This window comes from Mustela lutreola, chromosome 3, assembly GCF_030435805.1.
Source record: "Mustela lutreola isolate mMusLut2 chromosome 3, mMusLut2.pri, whole genome shotgun sequence".
In the NCBI taxonomy this organism is placed as follows: Eukaryota; Metazoa; Chordata; class Mammalia; order Carnivora; family Mustelidae; genus Mustela; species Mustela lutreola.
The window spans coordinates 79,564,392-79,584,746 of NC_081292.1; the positions used below are offsets into that span (position 1 = coordinate 79,564,392).

General features: G+C 36.3%; 1 long non-coding RNA gene across 3 annotated transcripts in view; it reads right to left on the minus strand.

Annotated features, from left to right (window-relative positions):
• LOC131828070 (uncharacterized) overlaps window positions 1–19,643 on the minus strand; it is a 35,224-nt gene extending 15,581 nt beyond the window's left edge. For 2 of the 3 annotated variants that reach the window (XR_009352219.1, XR_009352218.1), the window contains exons 1-5: window positions 19,466–19,643; window positions 12,426–12,572; window positions 5,051–5,145; window positions 3,341–3,423; window positions 1,571–1,668 (exon numbers count right to left, since the gene is read on the minus strand). This is a non-coding gene — a long non-coding RNA (uncharacterized LOC131828070). The remainder of the gene's footprint in view (window positions 1–1,570; window positions 1,669–3,340; window positions 3,424–5,050; window positions 5,146–12,425; window positions 12,573–19,465) is intronic. The other variant, XR_009352217.1, reaches the window with a different exon arrangement.
• Between the last annotated feature and the right edge of the window lie 712 nt (window positions 19,644–20,355).

A 20,355-nucleotide genomic window follows, 5' to 3' on the forward strand; every position in this document is an offset into this window, starting at 1 on the left:
TGGAGAACTTGCAATTGTTATCTAGTTTTCTTTTTCTAAATTCTGGAATAAAATGTACCATATAATATATGTAATTCTGGTTCAAAATACTGCAAACTGAGCTCAGTTTTGAGCTAAGGTCCTACGTTTTGGTGGCACTCTGCTTGTGATCACTAAAGACTTGTGGAAACATCCTGGATTACACTTCAGTGATTCCATCTTCTTGCATGCTGGCAAAGTAGCAGAGAAATGAATAGATACATTGGTTGCCACCACTTTGAGATGGGCCTTAAAAAAAAAAAAAAAAAAAAACCTGCATAATGTCTGATTTAGAAGAGTAAACACCACTATTAACAGCAGCTTTTAATGAGCTATCTGACCCACTTGTCATTTGAAGTAAATAAAAGAACAACTTTTCACATATCCAAAGGTCTGACTATATTTAAATAGCCTGTGTAGGTTGAAAGAATTAAGGTGATCATTCCATGGACATCAATTATGCTTTTTATGCTATATAGAGAGCCTATGGTTCTATTTCTCTGGATAAATATGTATTATAAAATACATGAATATGAAATTTTCTTTTTAAATAGGCTCTACACCCAGTTCCATGGGTGTAGCAACATGGGGCTTGAACTAAGGACCTTGAGATCAAGACCTGAGCTGAGATCATGAGAGGGGCAGTCACCCATCTAAGCCACTAGGTGCCCCTATAGGAGAAATTTTTTAAGGAATCAGCTCATGGGGTTGCCTGGCAAGTCAAAATTGATAGGCAGGCCAGCAAGCTAGAAACTTGGGCAGAATTTTTCTATTTTACATTCGCGAAGCAGAAGCTCTTCTTACAGACACTTCAGTTTGTTCTCTTAAGGTCTCTGACTGACTGGATGGGGGCCCACCCACATCACTGAGGGCATCTCCTTCCTTTAAAGTCACCCAATTGTAGATGTTAATCACATAGACAAAAATACCTTCACAGCAACTACCATAACACACGTAAATGACTTTGATCACTACTTTTTTGGGGGATAAATAGATGAAGTTCAGTAACATGCAGTTATAAAAGTAGTTGAAAGTTCAATCCAAACAAGATTAACTTTTGAGTCTGATTCTCCCTGAAGATCATCTATGTGAGTGAAATATATTCAATAATGATGCAATTAATCATGTGTCGCTTATGTAAGATGACTAATTTTGTGGAAGTCAGCTGTGTGTCATAAAGCTATACCTAATCACAAAGTGAGCTTGAGTTTAGCTCATTGCACCAAGTGGAGATTTGGCAACATCTAAGTAATCTAACTGAAGACAGCCATACTTTCTAATTTACTCATCTGTGAGTAAACTTATGTAAATGTGTGAAACCTAATCTCAATGAATAAGCAAATGCCAATCAACACCAACAAGCTTGAGCATGTAGATAAGTTTGAAGGCAAAAATTATGTGGCCCACAGAAGCTGAAAGAATAACATGCTTCTGACTACTGTAAGAATCAATGAAGTTAAAATTTTGTAGATTGGAAGGATAACAGATTATCTTGCTAGGCTCTTTCATGTTACAGCCCAGGATACTGATGCTTTTAAAATCCCACCCATACCTTCTGACTCTGAGTCCAGTGCTCATTCTGTTATGCCTCAGTGTGTTTCATGCATTGTTGACAGTCTGATCAGACATCTTTTGTGTGTGCTAAGGGTTCTGTGATGAGAACAGTAGAATTAACCATTAAGAACTTCACAAGACAGGTCAAATTTTCCACCATACAACTGAAATCAATACTAACATAGACATAAGCCATTTCCATTTTCTCCATGGGGATTCTCTATAACCTAACATACCTAGGGCTCAAAATGTTGGCTTAAACTGCTAACACCATGGATACAGAATTACATTAATGACAAATGAGAGTATTTATCTTACCACAAGAGCCTTCAAAAAAATGGGATATTTTCCCCCCTCTCTCTCCTCATCACCATGCTTTTGGTTTATGCATGCTACTACTTTATTTGGAGTCATTGTCAATGAAATATATTTCTTTTCTCAGTGTCTCTTTCTGCTCATAATAACAAAGAAATTAAAGTAAAAGATTTATTCAGTATCTAAAGTCCATTTAAATACTTTGTGCACTTTTCAGTGTCACATTCCTTTTCAAATTTCAAAAATGCTTACATATTGTCCATATTTGTACCCTTAAGTTTATAGTGTTCACATTACAAGCAACTGGTTTTTTTTTCTTTCTTCAAAGAAAATTTAGATAGTACTGAAAAATAGAAAAGAAAATACATTGTCCTATTCCTGAAAGTAAAACACTAGTAAATATGACTATTATATTGAGCTATGAAAAGAGCCAGATTCTCAGGGCCAGAAAAATGTTAATGGCAGGAGTGGGGTGCACAGAGGCAAAGACTCTCACCCAGATACTGACCATAGGCTCAGATGTATGTAAGGCAGTTTATGAAGGGATTTTGCACCACACTAAGGGCTTGCGTATTATGTTTTGAACTGTGTGGAATCTTCAGAGTATTCTATATATTCTAAAATATAAAATGGAAGTGATGCCAAGGTTGTTTCTGAAAGCATAAAACTTTCCTTGCTTAAGGTTCATAATACATATAATGTAATTAATAGCCTTATTGATTCACTTTAAGATTTATTTTCATAAAAAGGAAAAAATCACTTTCAAAGAAAAAAGTACAAAGGAATAGTTAGAAAGAAACTAACTTTCTAGCTTTAGAGATAAATTAGGTAATAACTCCTAATAATATTTATTACAAGTAAACAGAATTATCCATACTCTTAAATTGCAGAATGATTATTTGCTCTTATCAAAAAATCATTTTCTTTGTTAAATAATTCAGTGGAGTTGTAAAGACAACATTCTCTGGAGTCTAACTGCTTTGGCTGAATATTGATTAAATTGAATAATTTAATTTATCCAACCAACACTACCCTTGGATCTAAGCAAGAGAGGTTCTGATCCCAGCCCCTACATCAGGTACAACACTCTCCCACTTCAGAGTGCTTTCATTTGGGAGTTCTAAGTTCTCTGATACCTGAGATTGGTTTGCTCTGATAATACCATCTGTCCAGTATGGGCCTTGGTATCCATCTCTCTCCTTCAGCAGACTTTCTATCCCCACTGTGTGGGAGGTGACCAGATGCCCAAAGACCTTCAGGCCTACACCTACAGCTATATTGCTAAGCCTTAGTTCATAGGGGATATCCTGGCTAGTACGTTGCTTCTTTTGCATATTCATGCAAGATTGGGCCACCAGATAGTACTAACATGTTGATTTTGGATGACTTTCAAATCAGACACAGGATGAGTCCAGATTTCTGTACTACTTACTAATAATGGTATCATTCCTACCCTGGGCTTGAGCCATGTGTGGGGTCCCACACATCACTTGATCCATCTGTGTTTCATCAAAGGGCCAATCTGGTTGACAACGCCTTAGGGGAACAGGAATTATTTTACTTTTTACTATCATCTATTTATTTATCCATCTATCATCTATCTATTTATCTATCATCTATCATCTCCTATTAGTTATATTTTTCTGGTGAACCCTAACTGACATGTGTTGCATAACATAGAGGTTTTAGGAGTTATCTCTGAATTTGATAGAATTTAGTAATTTCCCCAAATGACCAAAGTTCATTACATGTGAAGATACCAATTCTCCTACATAAGAGTGAACTATGCACAGGGTGTAAGAAACCAGAAACTTGAAGTGAATGTGAAGAGAAGTATCTGTGTTTTCTTGCAGACTGGAGTTCTCTCGACCATAAACATCCTAGAATTCCAGGGTAAATAGAGCAGTTCTAGATACTGAAACTTCAAGAAAATTATTAGGCTCTTGTCTTTTCAAACAGTATAACTTGTGTTTAACATGCTATGTGTTGCCTTAGAATATAGCTGTTTTTAAATGGGTATGTTGAAAATACAATCAGGTGCACAAGTTTACTTTTAGGCAGGACACTGTAGTCACAAAACATGTTGTCATTTAATTCTATGCTGCACATTTCTACATTCTCATTCTCTAAGATAATGTTAGGAATCTCTAATATATAACACAACAAGCAAGAGATCCAGTTTTTCAAAAAGTGGTCTTCCTAGTTTGCAAATATTATTAGAGCCACTGTACCAAGAGGTTGCTTAGTCAGTTAAGGATTACAGCTTTCCTTGCTCAGGTTTCTGAGATATAATTGACATATAAACATTTTTGTAAGTTCGGGATGTACGACATGATGCTCAGGTAGAGGTATATATTGCAAAATGATTGCTACAATAAAGTTAGTTAACATCTATTTCCTCACATAATTATAATGTATGTATGTGGTAACAATATTTAAGACCTACTCTCTTAGCAATGTTCAGACTGACTGTAGTCACCATGCTGTGCAGTACATCCCCAGAATTTATTCACCTTTAAACTGGAAGTTTGGACCCTTGACCAGCATCTCCCCATTTTCCTCACTCTGTAGCCACCCTTCTATTCTGTTTCTTTGACAAATTTGGACATAGATAAACACAAACAAAGAGACAGAGAGAGAAAAGATAATGCTTAATGAATTTTGGAACAATCAGAACATGCGCATTTTAATCAAGTATTCTGAAAAATCTTGTAATAAAGACATAAAAGAAAGTTGAGAGTAACAAAAATACGTGCTTTCATTTTGCTAAAGGTTTTAACAGAATGCAGTTTGAGACAACGCAAGAATATCACCTAAATTTCAACTGAAGTGGTGAAGGAAACCAATTTGGGGTGAATAATGAGCCTCGTGAGTTGGATGCAATGAATGGAGGAGCCAAAGTCTGCAAGAAGGAGAGCTGCAGGGGTGTCCGCTGAGAAGCCGCCACCTAAAATTGTTCCAACTTAAAATGTAGGAGGTTTTTAGGAGGATTAAGTAGCCATATCTTAAGAGCAAGATTTCAACTGTTAGTTTGTTTTTCACAACTGTTTTCATTACCTCTCATGTTAGAAAAGAATTTTCCCTAGTTGGCAACCACTGGTCCAGAGCATGAAAATTGAAAATAACTTTATTACATTCCAATAAAAGTTAATCTTTTACTTACTCATAAGTTTGGAAAGATCACTTCATCTTTCTGTGCTCCATTTCTGCAAATATAGGATGATGTTTATAATAGTAAAGACCTCAGAAAATGGACTTCTGAAAAATTAAATAAGATAAACCATATACAATTATAACCTCAGTCCATGTGCATAAAAACCTAAATATATATTTTAGTTGGCTAATAATTTTCTAAATAAAGAACTAAATGGCAGCTCTTAATTTCTGTTACAACCATGAATTTCTTAGTTGATTTTTCAAAAGCGTCATGAAGCCTAGGGTTTTAGTACTGTAAATTGTAGGTCTTTGGTTTCTTATAAACAGGGAAATTCCATCTAGTTATGGAGCTGGTGTGAGAAGTTAGTGATATTTTGTACCTATGGAAATTACTTGGCACATCTAATTCATAGATGCTATTGTGGTTATGCTTCAGTTCTGCATGTACTGAGCTCATTGTGATACCAGATAATTTTTAGGGAAAGGAGCTGAGTCCAGAATTGCCCTTGAGAGACAGCAAGTTGTGATTTTGAGGGGGGATCTTCTCCCAACTAAGGGCTCAAGGTACATGAGATGCCACCATTCTATTCTATGTTGTTCTTGGAGACATAAAATATGACCCTCTCATGCTGGCTTTAAAGATTTTAATTATTTATTTGAGATAGAATGTGAGGAAAAAGAGAGAGCACGAGAGAGGGGAGAGTCCAAGGGAGAATGGGGAGCCCAGTTTGGGACTTGATCCTGGGACTCCAGGATCATTACCTGAGCTGAAGGCAGCTGCTTAACTGTCAGAGCCTCTCAGATGCCCTCATGTTGGGTTTAAATGGTCACAGTAAAATCATTTAGACTATTTCAGTATGTTTTACTATTTTCCTGTTTTCCACTTGGGAATATCTGTAAAGCTGCTGTTTTCTGGTGAGTCATATTATCTCTCCAATCTTATTCCCTTCCTTATTGCAAGTCTATGTCATATATTTACAAATACTTGATGCCAATAATATTGTAAAATAAAATAAAATAAAATAAAAACCCGAAAAACAAAAACAAAGAATTTACCCCTACATAAGGAGGTAACTTTCTAGACTTCTGTAAAAATATTTCATTAAAGGAAAAGGTTCCAAAGTAACCAATGCCATTAACTCAAACTTTTTCTAAATGAACAAAATCAGAGTTAAATTATTTATGACAAATGTATGTAGTCCAGGGTCTGCAGCGCTGAGATTTAGGAGTGTCATGACATTCAGGATCATTCCCAGGGGTGTGTCCTTGCCTCAAGCCTTACTGTCCATGTTTGTATCTTGCTTCCAAGCCTCCTTCTATCCTTGTGTTGGATCCCATAAACCACAGAGTGCTCTTCCAATAAATTCTGAAGCTAACCAGAATCCATTGCTGGATCTTGCAACCAAGAATAATGATTGATATAACTTCTTAATCTGTTTAATTTATCAGTTTTTCCTTGATCACTTAATTTCTAGATGCATTTTTTTTAAAAGTTAACATCGGTTATACAAGCAATTACATAAATAAGTTTTGTGGGTTTTATAGATATACAACCATTAGTACATTTTCTAGGATAAAATATCTCACAGTCCAAACTCATTTTGCGAACAACTTTTGCAAAGATTAGTTGTTTTTTCAGTTGGGAGTTCCTAAATCATTAGCAGGCAGAATTTTCCTTTTAATACCAAGAAAATTCACCGTACAACAATATTTTTTTTTTTCACAGCCAAGCTTTCTAACTATCAAACTTCCTAGCTAAGCTTTCTTCTTCAAAAGCCTGTTATTATCCCAGTTAAGGAACTATATATAGGAGCTCCAATTTCCATCATATTGATGAAATGTCAGCTTTTTCAGAGAATAGGTTTTCAGTAATCCAACTAGTTATGGCTTAAGATTAAAAAAAAAAAAAACTATGATATTTCAAAATAAAAGACAAGAAAAAATACTTAAATCCTTTTGCCATATTATTTTGACAGAGCATACTTACTTAATAGAAGGTTTTCACCAGAAATAATAGTTTCCATCAAGGCCATTTGTTATGCTCAAACTGTAATTAGTTTGGATTTGCTATGGTTCATATCTCATTCTCTAATTTACAATGAAAATTATGACTGGAATTTAAAACTTTCAAAATTGTCCTTTGAATTTTGTCTTTGCCTCTTTCTCAGAGAAGAAATTGTCTTTAAAAAGGATGGTTTAACTAGAAGCCTAACATGAATGCAAAGTTGTAAAAGATTATCTCAAGGTTACATAGCCAGTGAGTGGCAAAATCAAGATCTGAATATAGACCTTCTGCTCCAAGGTAATATACTGTTATTAGCAAGACACAGTCTTTCTTAAGTTATCATCATTTCAGAATATATTCCTGGGAACAAATTCCTGAAATATATCATAGAAAGTTATCCCAATTGCTTTCTTCATGTTTATCTGAATGTGTGAGGTGATTTTGAGTTCCTCTACACCCATACATAGGAGAGCTTGTGTTAGAAAATTCTAAGGCTATTAATGTTAAAATCAACTAAAAACTCAAAATTCAATTTAATACTATTTTATTTAAATCCAATTAGCCAACATATAGTACATCATTAGTTTAAGATGTAGAGTTCAGTTAATCATCAGATCCACAAAACACCCAGCGCCCATTACATCACATGCCCTCTTTAATGCCCATCACCCAGTTACCCCATCTTTCCACCCACCTCCCCTCTAACAGCCCTCAGTTTGTTTTCTATAGTTAAGAGTTTCTCACTGTTTATCTTCCTCTCTGACTTCTTCCCATTCAATTTTCCCTCTCTTTCCCTATGATCATCTGCACTGTTTCCTATATTCCACATATGAAACCGTATGATAATTGTCTTTCTCTGGTTGACTTATTTCGCTCAGCATAATACCTTCCAGTTCCACTCATGTCAATGTAAATGGTCAGTTTTCATCTTCTTTGATGGCTTAGTAATATTTCATTGAATGTATGTATGTGTGTGTATGTATGTGTGTGTGTGTGTGTGTGTGTGTGTATAATGTGTGTATGTGTATATATCTCACATCTTCTCTTTCTATTCTTCTGTCAATGTACATCTGGGCTCTTTCTACAGTTTGGCTATTGTGGACATTGTTGCTATAAACAGTGGGGTGCAGGCATCCCTTCAGATCACTACATTTGTATCTTTGAGGTAAATACCTTGTAGTACAATTGCTGGATCATAGAGTAGCCATATTTTTCACTTCTTGAAGAACCTCCACACTGTTTTCCAGAAAGGCTGTACTAGCTTGCATTCCCACCAACAGTGTAAGAGGGTTGCCTTTTCTCTGCAGCCTTGCCAACATTTGTTGTTTCCTGACTGGTTAATTTTAGCCAATATGACTGGTGTGAGGCGGTATCTCAATGTGGTTTTTGATTTTTATTTCCCTGATTCCAAGTAATGTTGAACATTTTCATGTGTCTATTGGACATTTGTATGTCTTCTTTGGAGAAATGTCTGTTCATGTCTTTTGCCCATCTTGACTGGATTATTTGAAAGAATTAATAAGATCAATAACCCTTAGTTAGACTTACCAAAAAGAAAAAAAGAAATTACCCAAATAAAAAATCATGAATGAAACAAGAGAGATTACAATCAACATCAAAGAAATACAAACAATTAAAAGAGAATATTATGAAAAACTATACACCAACAAATTGCACAATCTGGAAGAAATGGATCAATTTCTAGAAACATATAAATTACTAAAACTGAAACAGGAAGAAATAGAAAACCTGAACAAACAGATAACCAACAAGGAAATAGAAGCAGTAATCAAAAAACTCCCAACATATAAGTCTAAGGCCAGATGGCTTCCCAGGGGAACTCTACCAAACATTTAAAGAAGACTTAATAGCTACACTTCTGAAGCTGTTTCAAAAAATAGAAATGGAAGGGAAACTTCTAAACTCATTCTATGAGGCCAGCATTACCTTGATCTGAATACCAGAAAATACCCCACCAAAAAGGAGAGTTACAGATCAATATTCCTGATGAACATGAATGCAAAAATTCTCACTGAAATACTACTCAATAGAATCCAACAGTAAATTAAAAAGATTATTCATTATGACCAAGTAAGATTTATTCCTGGGCTGTAAGAGTGATTCAATCCACAAATCAACCATTGTGATATACCACATTAATAAAAGAAAGGGCAAGAACCATATGATCCTCTCAATAGATGCAGGAAAAGCACCTGACAAAATACAGCAATCTATCCCTACAGTGTAGGGATAGAGGGAAAATACCTCAATATCATAAAAGCTATGTGTGAAAGACCCACAGTGAATATCATTCTCAATGGGGAAAACTGAGAGCATTCCCCCTAAGGTCAGAAACACAACAGGGATGTCCACTCTCACCACTGTTGTTCAACTTAGTACTAGAAGTCTTAGCCTTAGCAATCAGACAACAGAAAGAAATAAAAGGCATTCAAATTTACAAGTCCAATTCTTACTCTTTTGTTTAAATTTTTTATTAACATATAATGTATTATTTGTCCCAAGGGTACAGGTCTGTGAATCATCATGCATACATATTTCACAGCACTCACCATAGCACATACATCCCTAAGGTCTATGGCCCAGCCACCCTATTCCTCCCCTAAACCCACTAACAAACCTCCATTTGTTTCTTGAGATTAAGAGTCTCTTGTGGATTGTCTCCCAATCCCATCTTGTTTCATTCCCCCCAACCCCCACAAGCCCCTGCCCTGCCTCTCAAATTCTTCATATCAGAGAGATCATATTATAATTGTCTTTCTCTGATTGACTCATTTCGCTCAGCATAATACCCTCTAGTTCCATCCACATCATTGCAAATGGCAAGATTTTGGTTTCTTTTATTGCTGTATAATATTGTAATACACACACACACACACACACACACACACTACCTCTTCTTTATGCATCCATTCATTTGTTGATGGATATCTACACTCTTTCCATGGTTTGGCAATTGTGGACATTGCTGCTATAAACATTCAGGTGCACGTGTCTCTTTGGATCCCTAAATTTAAATCTTTAAAACCTGAGCTGAAATTGACTGAGCCACCCATGTGCCCCTATTTTTAATAACTGAGGTACAAAAGATATTATTTGAAGCTCATAAACTAGATAATAGAAGTAAAGAAATATTTAGCAGTATAAAATAACTCTGCACAGTACACAAAAATTAAATGAAATGAGTAATGGAAATAATAAATTACATGTATTAAATACTTGGAAGAAATGGAAATGGTTACCATAAATCTATGACACCCATAGATTTATGACAGCCCCTTTCCTTCACCAGACACATAGAAATACACACAGACACACACATACACATGTAAAATATCATCACCAGATCTTAGAGTGAAATGCTACCAAAATCTTTAGGGAACTGATGGTTCTGGTGCTATTCAAACCATTCCAGAACATTAAAAAATACTTTCTAAAAAAAGTACTTTCTAAATTTTTCATAAAATGAGGGTAATAATGAGTTAAAAATCCACAAGAAATAATAAATTTAGGGACGCCTGGGTGGCTCAGTTGGTTAAGTAGCTGCCTTCGGCTCAGGTCATGATCCCAGTGTCCTGGGATCGAGTCCCACATCGGGCTCCTTGCTCAGCGGGGATCCTGCTTCTGCCATTCTGTCTGCCTGTGCTCGCTCTCTCCCCCTCTCTCTCTCTGATAAATAAATAAAATCTTAAAAAAAACAAAAAAGAAATAATAAATTTAAAAAGTAATGTATAAAGAATAAGTAGCCTTTATTTCAAGGATATCAAGGTATTTTCATTTGAAAAAATATATCCACTTAAAAATCTATTATAATATTTACTGTATTATTATTAAACAACAGAAAAATGTAGATTTTCATATTGAAAGTTTTAAAATTTACCATCTATTTTAATTAAAAACTTTTAAGTGACATATAAAGATTTGGAAACATTTTAAACCTAGTAATACATACCATTAAGTATTGTACATAATGAAGAAACATCAGAAGCAGTCTCATTAAATTCAGAATCAAGATAAGGATACCTGTATTCAATTTTATTTAATCTTATATATTATTTTCAAATTAATAATGTATCATAAAAAAATCCCAGGAATAAAAACTGAAAGTCTTTTGCAATTAACAACAAAATAACAATCATAAAATATACTAGAAGCAAATACTTTATTGACAATACCTACAAAGGTAATTCAATACTTTGGAATAAACTTACTTAAGGATAAATACTTAGGCAAAACCAAGATATGTACAGATATCATGTGTGCCAAATCTATAGGGAGAAAATTCTTCATGTGCCCAAGAAGTAAAAGTGAAGACTCAATGAAAGAAAGAGGCAGGCCATGTTCTTGGAAATAGCCAACTCATAAAACCCTTCCTCATAAAACTTTTTCCTCACGAATTTCTGAATTTAGTGTGCACTCTGATTCCCATTTCCTGCACTTCTAGCTTCCAGCCTGTAGTCTCCCCTGTGCAGTAGCATTGATATTTGCAGGTTAACTGTGAATGGGACCTCCTCTCCACTGAGACACTAGCAAGGAGCCCCGGGGTGAGGATAAGCTGTTGGAAAATCTCAGAAAGAGTTTGGTGTTTAAGATTTAGATGATCTCAAGGGGGAGAAGTTCCATGTTGATTAGTGTGATTGTGCTAAGTTGACATGACCTTCAAAGGACCAGAAAGGAGAATGATGGGGATGCTGGTCCTTTTCTGCACTGCAGACTAGCTGGCAGGAATTTCCTCCCACATCCCCCCCACACACATAGCTCCTGTGTTTTAATTTCCAAACAAATGACAAAAAATTAGACCACAAACCATTAATAAATGAGGACCTGGTTCTATTTTATGTGACTGCACAATTTCTCTCAGGTTCTAATCACAGGCACATAAATGTTAAGCACCTAAGTACACCTAAGTGATAGTTTATAAAAAACCGAGGCAACATTAAAACTGGATTTTGTGTGTGTGTGTGTGTGTGTGTGTGTGTGTGTTCCAGTAGACCTGTGGTTCTCAGGGGGATCACCAAAGAAGATCTTGTAAGCACAGAGCCCATGCTCTGCTTCCTATTTTCCAATGCCTTGTTCCTGCCCGCCACCAAGTGGGTTTCCCTCTCCCACCAAGTGGGTTTCCCTCTCATCATCTCAATCTCCAACCCCTGACATCAGCTGTGTACCCTACAATTCAATTCAATTCTGAAACTAACTACAGGTGAAGGGTTCAGTTCCATAGGACTGCTCCCACTTCAGACACTAATCCGAATTCCTGGGCCTCTTTTATTCTTTATAAAATGGTGGTTGCTACAATCCCATTCCTTTTTGCTAATTTACTAGAATGGCTCACAAAACTCAGGAAAAATAATTTACTTACCATAACTAGTTCATTTTAAAGGATACAACTCAGGAACAGCTAAATTGAAGTGATGCATGGGCCATGGAGGATGGAGTTTGACCGGTCTGGGCTCATCACCGTCATAACACCTTGATGTGTTAACCAACCAGGAAACTAACCCTGAAACTGAATCCTGTTATTAAGGGTTTTATGAAGGTTCAATTATGCAGGCATGATTGATTAAACGAACTCATCTCCAGTCACTCTCCCCTTCCTAGAGGAGATAGGAGGGAGATAGTTGAAAGTTCCAACCATCTCATCACATTGTTAGTTCTTCGGGCAAACAGCAGCCATTCTTGAAGTTAAGTAGGGGCCACCAGCCACCCATTATTTTGTTAGCATACAAAAGAGATTCATTACAGTAGGGTTTCCAAGTCTTTAAGGAGTCAGGAACAAAAATCAAATATTTCTATATTTTTTAACTGTAGTGCACTCTTTGTGGGCTGATATGGCTATTATTTAATCCAGGTTACTGTTATTTGAAATAATGTTGATTCCAGGGCATTTTAGTGCCCTTCCTGATCTCTTATTGAAGTCTTTGGCTTAAATTCTGATTTGTTTGACATAAGTATGGCTACTCCAGCTGTCTTTTGATGTCTATTAACCTGATAAATGATTATCTACCTCCTCACTTTCAATTTGGAGGTGTCTTTGGGTCTAAAATGCACTATATCAATTGGTCTTGTTTTTTACCCATTCTGATAACCTATGTCATAGGGTAGTTCTATTTTCAACTTTTTGAGGTCCCTCCATGCTGTTTTCCAGAGTGGCAGCACCAACTTGCATTCCCACCAACAGTGTAGGAGGGTTCCCCTTTCTCCGCATCCTCACCAGCATCTAACATTTCCTGACTTGTTAATTTTAGCCATTCTGACTGACATGAGGTGGTATCTCATTGTGGTTTTGATTTGTATTTCCCTGATGCCGAGTTATGTGGAGCACTATTTCATGTGTCTGATGGCCATCTAAGTGTCTTCTTTGCAGAAATGTCTGTTCATGTCCTCTGTCCATTTCTTGATTGGATTATTTGTTCTTTGGGTGTTGAGTTTGCTAAGCTTTTTATAGATTTTGAATACTAGCCCTTCATCTGATATGTCGATTGCAAATATCTTCTCCCATTCTGTCAGTTGTCCTTTGGTTTTGTTGACTGTTTCTTTTGCTGTGCAAAAGCTTTTGATCTTGATGAAGTCCCAATAGTTCCTTTTTGCATTTGGCAATGTTCCTAGGAAGAAGTTTCTGCAGCTGAGGTTGAAGAGGCTGCTGCCTGTGTTCTCCTCAAGGATTTTGATGGATTCTTTTCTCACAATGAGGTCTTTCATCCATTTTGAGTCTATTTTCATGTGCGGTGTAAGGAAATGGTTCATTTTCATTTTTCTGCATGTGGCTGTCCAATTTTCCCAACACCATTTGTTGAAGAGGCTGTCTTTTTTCCAGTGGGCATTCTTTCCTACTTTGTCAAAGATTAGTTGACCATAAAGTTGAGGGTATATTTCCGGGCTCTCTACTCTGTTCCATTAATCTATGTGTCTGTTTTTGTGCCAGTAGCATGCTGTCTTGATGATGACAGCTTTGTAATAGAGCTTGAAGTCTGGAATTGTGATGCCACCAACTTTGGCTTTCTTTTTCAATATTCCTTTGGCTATTCGAGGACTTTTCTGGTTCCATATAAATTTTAGAACTTCTTGTTCCATTTCTTTGAAAAAGAAAAAGGATGGTACTTTGATAGGAATTGTGCTAAATGTGTAGATTGCTTTAGGTAGCATAGAAATTTTCACAATATTTATTCTTCCAATCAAGGAGCATGGAACATTTCTCTATTCCTTTGTGTCTTCCTCAACTTCTTTCATGAGTACTTTACAGTTTTCAGAGTATAGATTCTTAGCCTCTTTGGTTAGGTTTATTCCTAGGTACCTTATGGTTTGGGGTGCAATTGTAAATGGGACTGACTCCTTGATTTCTCTTTCTTCTGTCTTGTTGTTGGGTAAAGAAGTGCAACTGATTTATATGCATTGATTTTATATCCTGACACTTTACAGAATTCCTGTACAAGTTCTAGCAGTTTTGGAGTGCAGTCTTTTGGGTTTTCCACATATAGTATCATATCATCTGTGAAGAGTGATAATTTGACTTCTTCTTTGCCGATTTGGATGCCTTTAATTTCCTTTTGTTGTCTGATTTTTGAGGCTAGGACTTTTAGTACTATGTTGATAGCAGTGGTGATAATGGACATCCCTGCCGTGTTCCTGACCTTAGCGGAAAAACTTTCAGTTTTTCTCCATGGAGAATGATATTTGTGGTGGGTTTTTCATAGATGGCTTTGATAATGTTGAAGTATGTGCCCTCTATTCCTACACTTTGAAGAGTTTTGATCAGGAAGGGATGCTGTACTTTGTCAAATGCTTTTTCAGCATCTATTGAGAGTATCATATGATTCTTGTTCTTTCTTTTATTAATGTATTGTATCACATTGACTGATTTGCTGATGTTGAACCAACCTTACAGCCCTGGAATATATCTCACTTGGTCTAGGTGAATAGTCTTTTTAATGTGCTGTTGGATTTTGGTGAGAATTTTTGCATCTGTGTTCATCAAGGATATTGGTCTGTAGTTCTCTTTTTTGATGGGATGCTTGTCTAGATTTGGGACCAAGGTGATGCTGTCCTCATAAAATGAGTTTGGAAGTTTTTCTTCCATTTATATTTTTTGGGACACTTTCAGGAGAATAGGAATAATTCATCTTTAAATGTTTGGTAGAATTCCCCCTGGAAGCCGTCTGGCCCTGGGCTTTTGTTTATTTGGAGATTTTTGATGACTGTTTCAATCTCTTTACTAGTTATGGGTCCGTTCAGGCTTTATATTTCTTCCTGGTTCAGTTGTGGTAGTTTATATGTCTCTAGGAATGCATCCATTTCATCCAGATTGTCAAATTTGCTGGTGTAGAACTGCTCGTAGTATGTTCTTTTAATTGTATTTCTTTGGTATTGGTTGTGATCTCTCCTCTTTCATTCATGATTTTATTTATTTGAGCCCCTTATCTTTTCTTTTTGATAAGTCTGGCCAGGGGATTATCAATATTATTAATTCTTTCAAAGAACCAGCTCTTAGTTTCGTTGATTTGTTCTATTGTTTTTTTGTTGTTGTTGTTTTTGTTTTTTTCAGTTTCTATTTCATTGATTTCTGTTCTGATCTTTATGATTTCTCTTCTCCTGCTGGGTTTAGGGTTTCTTTCTTGTTATTTCTCCAGTTCCTTGAGGTGTAGGATAAGTTTGTGTACTTGAGACCTTTCTTGTTTCTTGAGAAAGGCTTGTACCACTATATATTTTCCTCTCAGGACTGCCTTTGTTGTGTCCCACAGATTTTGAACTCTTGTGTTTTCATTATCATTTGTTTCCATGATTTTTTTCAATTCTTCTTTATTTCCTGGTTGACACATTCATACTTTGGAAGGATGCTCTTTAGTCTCCCACATATTTGGGTTCTTTCCAAATTTCCTCTTGTGAATGAGTTCTAGCTTCAGAGCATTGTGGTCTGAAAATAGGCAGAAAATTACCCCTATCTTTTGATACTGGTTGAGACCTGATTTATGACCGAGGATTTAATCTATTCTGGAGAATGTTCCATGTGTACTAGGGAAGAATGTATTTTCTGTTGCTTTGGGATGGAATGCTTTGAATGTAGCTGTGATGTCCATTTGGTCCAGTGTGTCTTTTAAGGTCTTTATTTCCTTGTTGATCTTTTGCTTGGATGATCTATTTCAGTGAGGGGATGTTAAAGTCCCCTACTATTATTGTATTATTGTTGAAGTATTTCTTTGATTTTGTTATTAATTGATTTATATAGTTGGCTGTTCCCACGTTAGGGTCATAGATATTTAAAACTCTTAGATCTTCTTGTTGGACATACCCTTTGAGTATGATATAGTGTCCTTCTTCATCTCATATTATAATCTTTGGCTTAAAATCAAATTGATCTGATATAAGGATTGCCACCCCAGCTTTCTTTTGATGTCCATTAGCATGGTAAATTTCCCACCCCCTCACTTTAAATCTGGAGGTGTCTTTGGGTGTAAAATGAATTTCTTGTTGGCAGCATATTGATGGGTTTTGTTTTTTCATCTATTCTGACACCCTGTGTCTTTTGATTGGGGACCTTTAGCCCATTTACATTCAGGGTAACTATTGAGAGATATGAATTTAGTGCCATTGTATTGCCTGTAAGGTGACTGTTACTGTATATTGTCTCTGTTCCTTTCTGATCTACTACTTTAAGGCTCTCTCTTTGCTTAGAAGACTGCTTTCAATATTTCCTATAGAGCTGGTTTGGTGTTTGCAAATTCAGTTTTTGTTTGTCCTGGAGGCTTTTAATATCTCCTTCTATTTTCAATGATAGCCTAGCTGGTTGCATGTCTTTCTCGTTTAGTGCTCTGAATATATCATGCCAGCTCTTTCTGGCCTGCCAGGTCTCTGTGGATAAGTCCACTGGCAATCTAATATTTTTACCATTGAATATTACAATGTAATTTACCATTGTATATTCTCGTCCTGTGCTGCTTTCAGGATTTTCTCTTTGTCACTAAGACTTATAAATTTTAGCATTAAATGACAGGGTGTGGACCTATTTTTCTTGATTTTGAGGGGCATTCTCTGCACCTCCTGCATTTTGATGCTTGTTCCCTTTGCCATATTAGGGAAATTCTCTACTATAATTCTCTCCAATATACCTTCTGCTCCCCTCTCTCTTTCTTCTTCTTTTGGAATCCTAATTATTCTAATGTTGTTTCATCTTATGGTATTATTTATCTCTCAAATTCTCCCCTCATGGTCCAGCAATTGTCTCTCTTTTGCTCAGCTTCTTTATTCTCTGTCATTTGGTTTTCTATATCACTAATTCTTTCTTCTGCCTCATTTGTCTTAGCAGTAAGAGCCTCCATTTTTTATTGCACCTCATTAATAGCTTTTTTTTTTTTCAACTTGGTTAGATTTTAATTCTTTTATTTCTCCAGAAAGGGCTTTTATTTCTCCAGACAGTGTCTCTCTGATATTTTCCATTCCTTTTTTGAGCCTGGCTAGTACCTTGAGAATTGTCATTCTGAACACTAGGTCTGATATATTACTAATGTCCATATTGATTAGGTCCCTAGCCTTTGGTCTGCCCCTTTTTCTTTCTTTCTTTCTTTTTTTTTTTTTTTGTGGTGATTTTTTCCACCTTGTCATTTTGTCCACATAAGAATATATGAAGGAGCAAATAAAATACTAAAAGTTTGGCAACGACCTCAGGAAAATGTGCTTTAACCAAATCAGAGGAGACTCCAAATCATGGGGCAGGGGGAGAAATGGGGTAAAAAGAAGTTCAGAAAAAAAAATTAAAAAAATAAAACAAATAAAAAATATGAAAAAGAAAAAATATATATATATGACTGTGATTAGGTGACTGGTGACGGGGTGACAAGGTCACCCACTTAATTTTGGGAGTATTTTGGTCTCTTAGAAGAAACTACCTCCCTAAATTTTAAAGAATGAAAAACATTTATAAGGGTAAACCCAATGAAGGAATGGAATATGAATATAAAGATGAAAAAAATATTTTTTTTTAATTTCTAAAAAAGGAGTTGATAAGGTAAGTTGGTTGGGAGAATAAAGAAAAAGAAAGTGGAGAGAATTTGTTTGGTTGGAGACTAGAACAAGCCTGGTGCTAAATTTAGGGTGTATTTTGATCTATTAAAAGAGGTTGTACCCCAAATTAAAAAAAAAAAAAGCCTTCTGGGGCGCCTGGGTGGCTCAGTGGGTTAAAGCTTCTGCCTTCGGCTCAGGTCATGATCCCAGGGTCCTGGGATCGAGCCTCGCATGGGGCTGTCCACTCCATGGAGAGCCTGCTTCCTCTCTCTCTCTCTCTCTCTGCCTACTTCTGATATCTGTCAAATAAATAAATAAAATCTTAAAAGAAAAAAGAAAAAGCCTTATATGTATACAAAAAATAAAGTTAGATACAATGAAGGATAAAATATGACTATAGTAATGAAGTTTCAAAAAAAGTTTTTTTTTTTAAATGAATGGTATTATTAAGATAGAATAGTTAAAAAATGTTAAAAGAGGAAAGGATAAAAGTTAAAAAATTAATAGAAGAAAAAATAAAATTAAAAAAAATTTAATTAACTTTGCAAGACAAGAATCATGGAGAGAAAGCCATGAATTCCATGCTTTGCTTTCTCCTCCCCTGGAATTCCACAGTTCTCCTTGGTAAGTGAACTTGATCTTGGCTGGATTTCTTGCTGATCTTCTGAGGGAGGGGCTGGTTGTAGTGATTCTCAAGTGTCTTTGCCCAAGGCAGAATTGCACCACCCTTACCAGGGACCAGGCTTCATAATCCGCTTGGGTTTACTTTCAGGAGCTTTTGTTCCCTGAACACTTTCCTTAGAGTTCTGGACTCGAGAATGAAAATAGCAGCCTCCCAATCTCTGACCCAGAGGAGCCAAGAGCTCGGGGCCCCACTCCTTAGTGCACACTCAGAGAAAAGTGCTCAATCACTCCCATCTCCCTGGCCTCTGGCTGCACTCCAAGCTCACCCAGCCTGTGACCAGTGTGTCTGTTTCTGGCACACAGCTCCACCTGGAGTCTCCAAACCCTGTAGATCCTTGAGCTCTTCCAGGGGGGGTCTCCCCCAATCTTGTGAGGACCCCACTCATAGAGCCATGGCCTGTGCCACAGGTTATGGTTCACAGATTATGGTTGAGAGCTCACTCCTTGGCTCTGTCTCTGTGGCTGGTTTCCCCGCTCTAATACATGTTTGCTCTGTGATTCTCAGACACCCCCAATCCTTCTGTGACCCTGCAGGACCTGGGGCTATGCTGTCCCTATGTGGGCTTCATCCCAGTTTAGCCTCTGGAGCAATGTCACTCAGTGGAGCAGACTTTAAGAAGTACTGATTTTGTGCTCTGTTGTTCCACTGCTGGCCAGGAGCCCACCCCTCCCCCCACGGTCTACCTTCCCCTTGCTTTGGATTCACTTTTCTGCCAGTCCTACCTTTCAGAAAATGGTTGATTTTATGTTTCTAGAAAACTAGAAACAGCTCTTCATCTCTTCAATCTCCTCTTGGATTTGTAGGTGTTCAGAATGGTTTGATAAATTATCTAGCTGATCTCCTGCTACCTGATGTCATCTCAGCCTACTACTTCTCTGCCATCTTGACTCCTCCCTCAGTAAAATCTTTTTTAAAAAGATAAAATAATTTATGATTGGCTTAGTTAATTATTATCTGCAGATCCTTGTTTTTTGTTTTGTTTGTTCAGTTTTTTAAATAATCTGATATAGTTTAGGAGCACCTGGATGGCTTACTCAGAAAAGTGTGATTCTTGGTGTCGGGGTTATGAGCTCAAGCACCATATGAGGTGTGGAGATTACTTAAAAAAAAAAAATTGATATAGTTTAACCTGTCGACCTAAATACTCTTGTCATATGAGAACACAGATAACATTAAATGAATTAAAATAAAAATTGTTAATGCTTATAAACTGTGATTTATAAACTTATATTTAGAAGATTCTAAAGAGTGTTTTCTTCCAAGGATATTATATTTAGAATTAAGCATTATGAATGGTACTCAAAAAGTATCAAATTAATGTCATGTTCATAACAGAAAAAAGGATTTTGAAGTCTGTCACACAAAGAATTTCAACTAAGTGAAATCAGATTGTTGATCTAGACTCCTCTTTTATGAGTTCTATTTGCATGGAAAACAGCGTTAGCATTTTTTCTGCAAATTATTGATTATTCTTGGTCATTGTTCTACTGCATTTTTGTGAAAGGAATTACTTAATGGGTAACAACTGCTTTAAATATTTGGACATCTTTTTGTGGTTAAATGTCAGGAGAAATTGTTCACAGTGAGATTAAATGGATTTGTTATCCTTGAC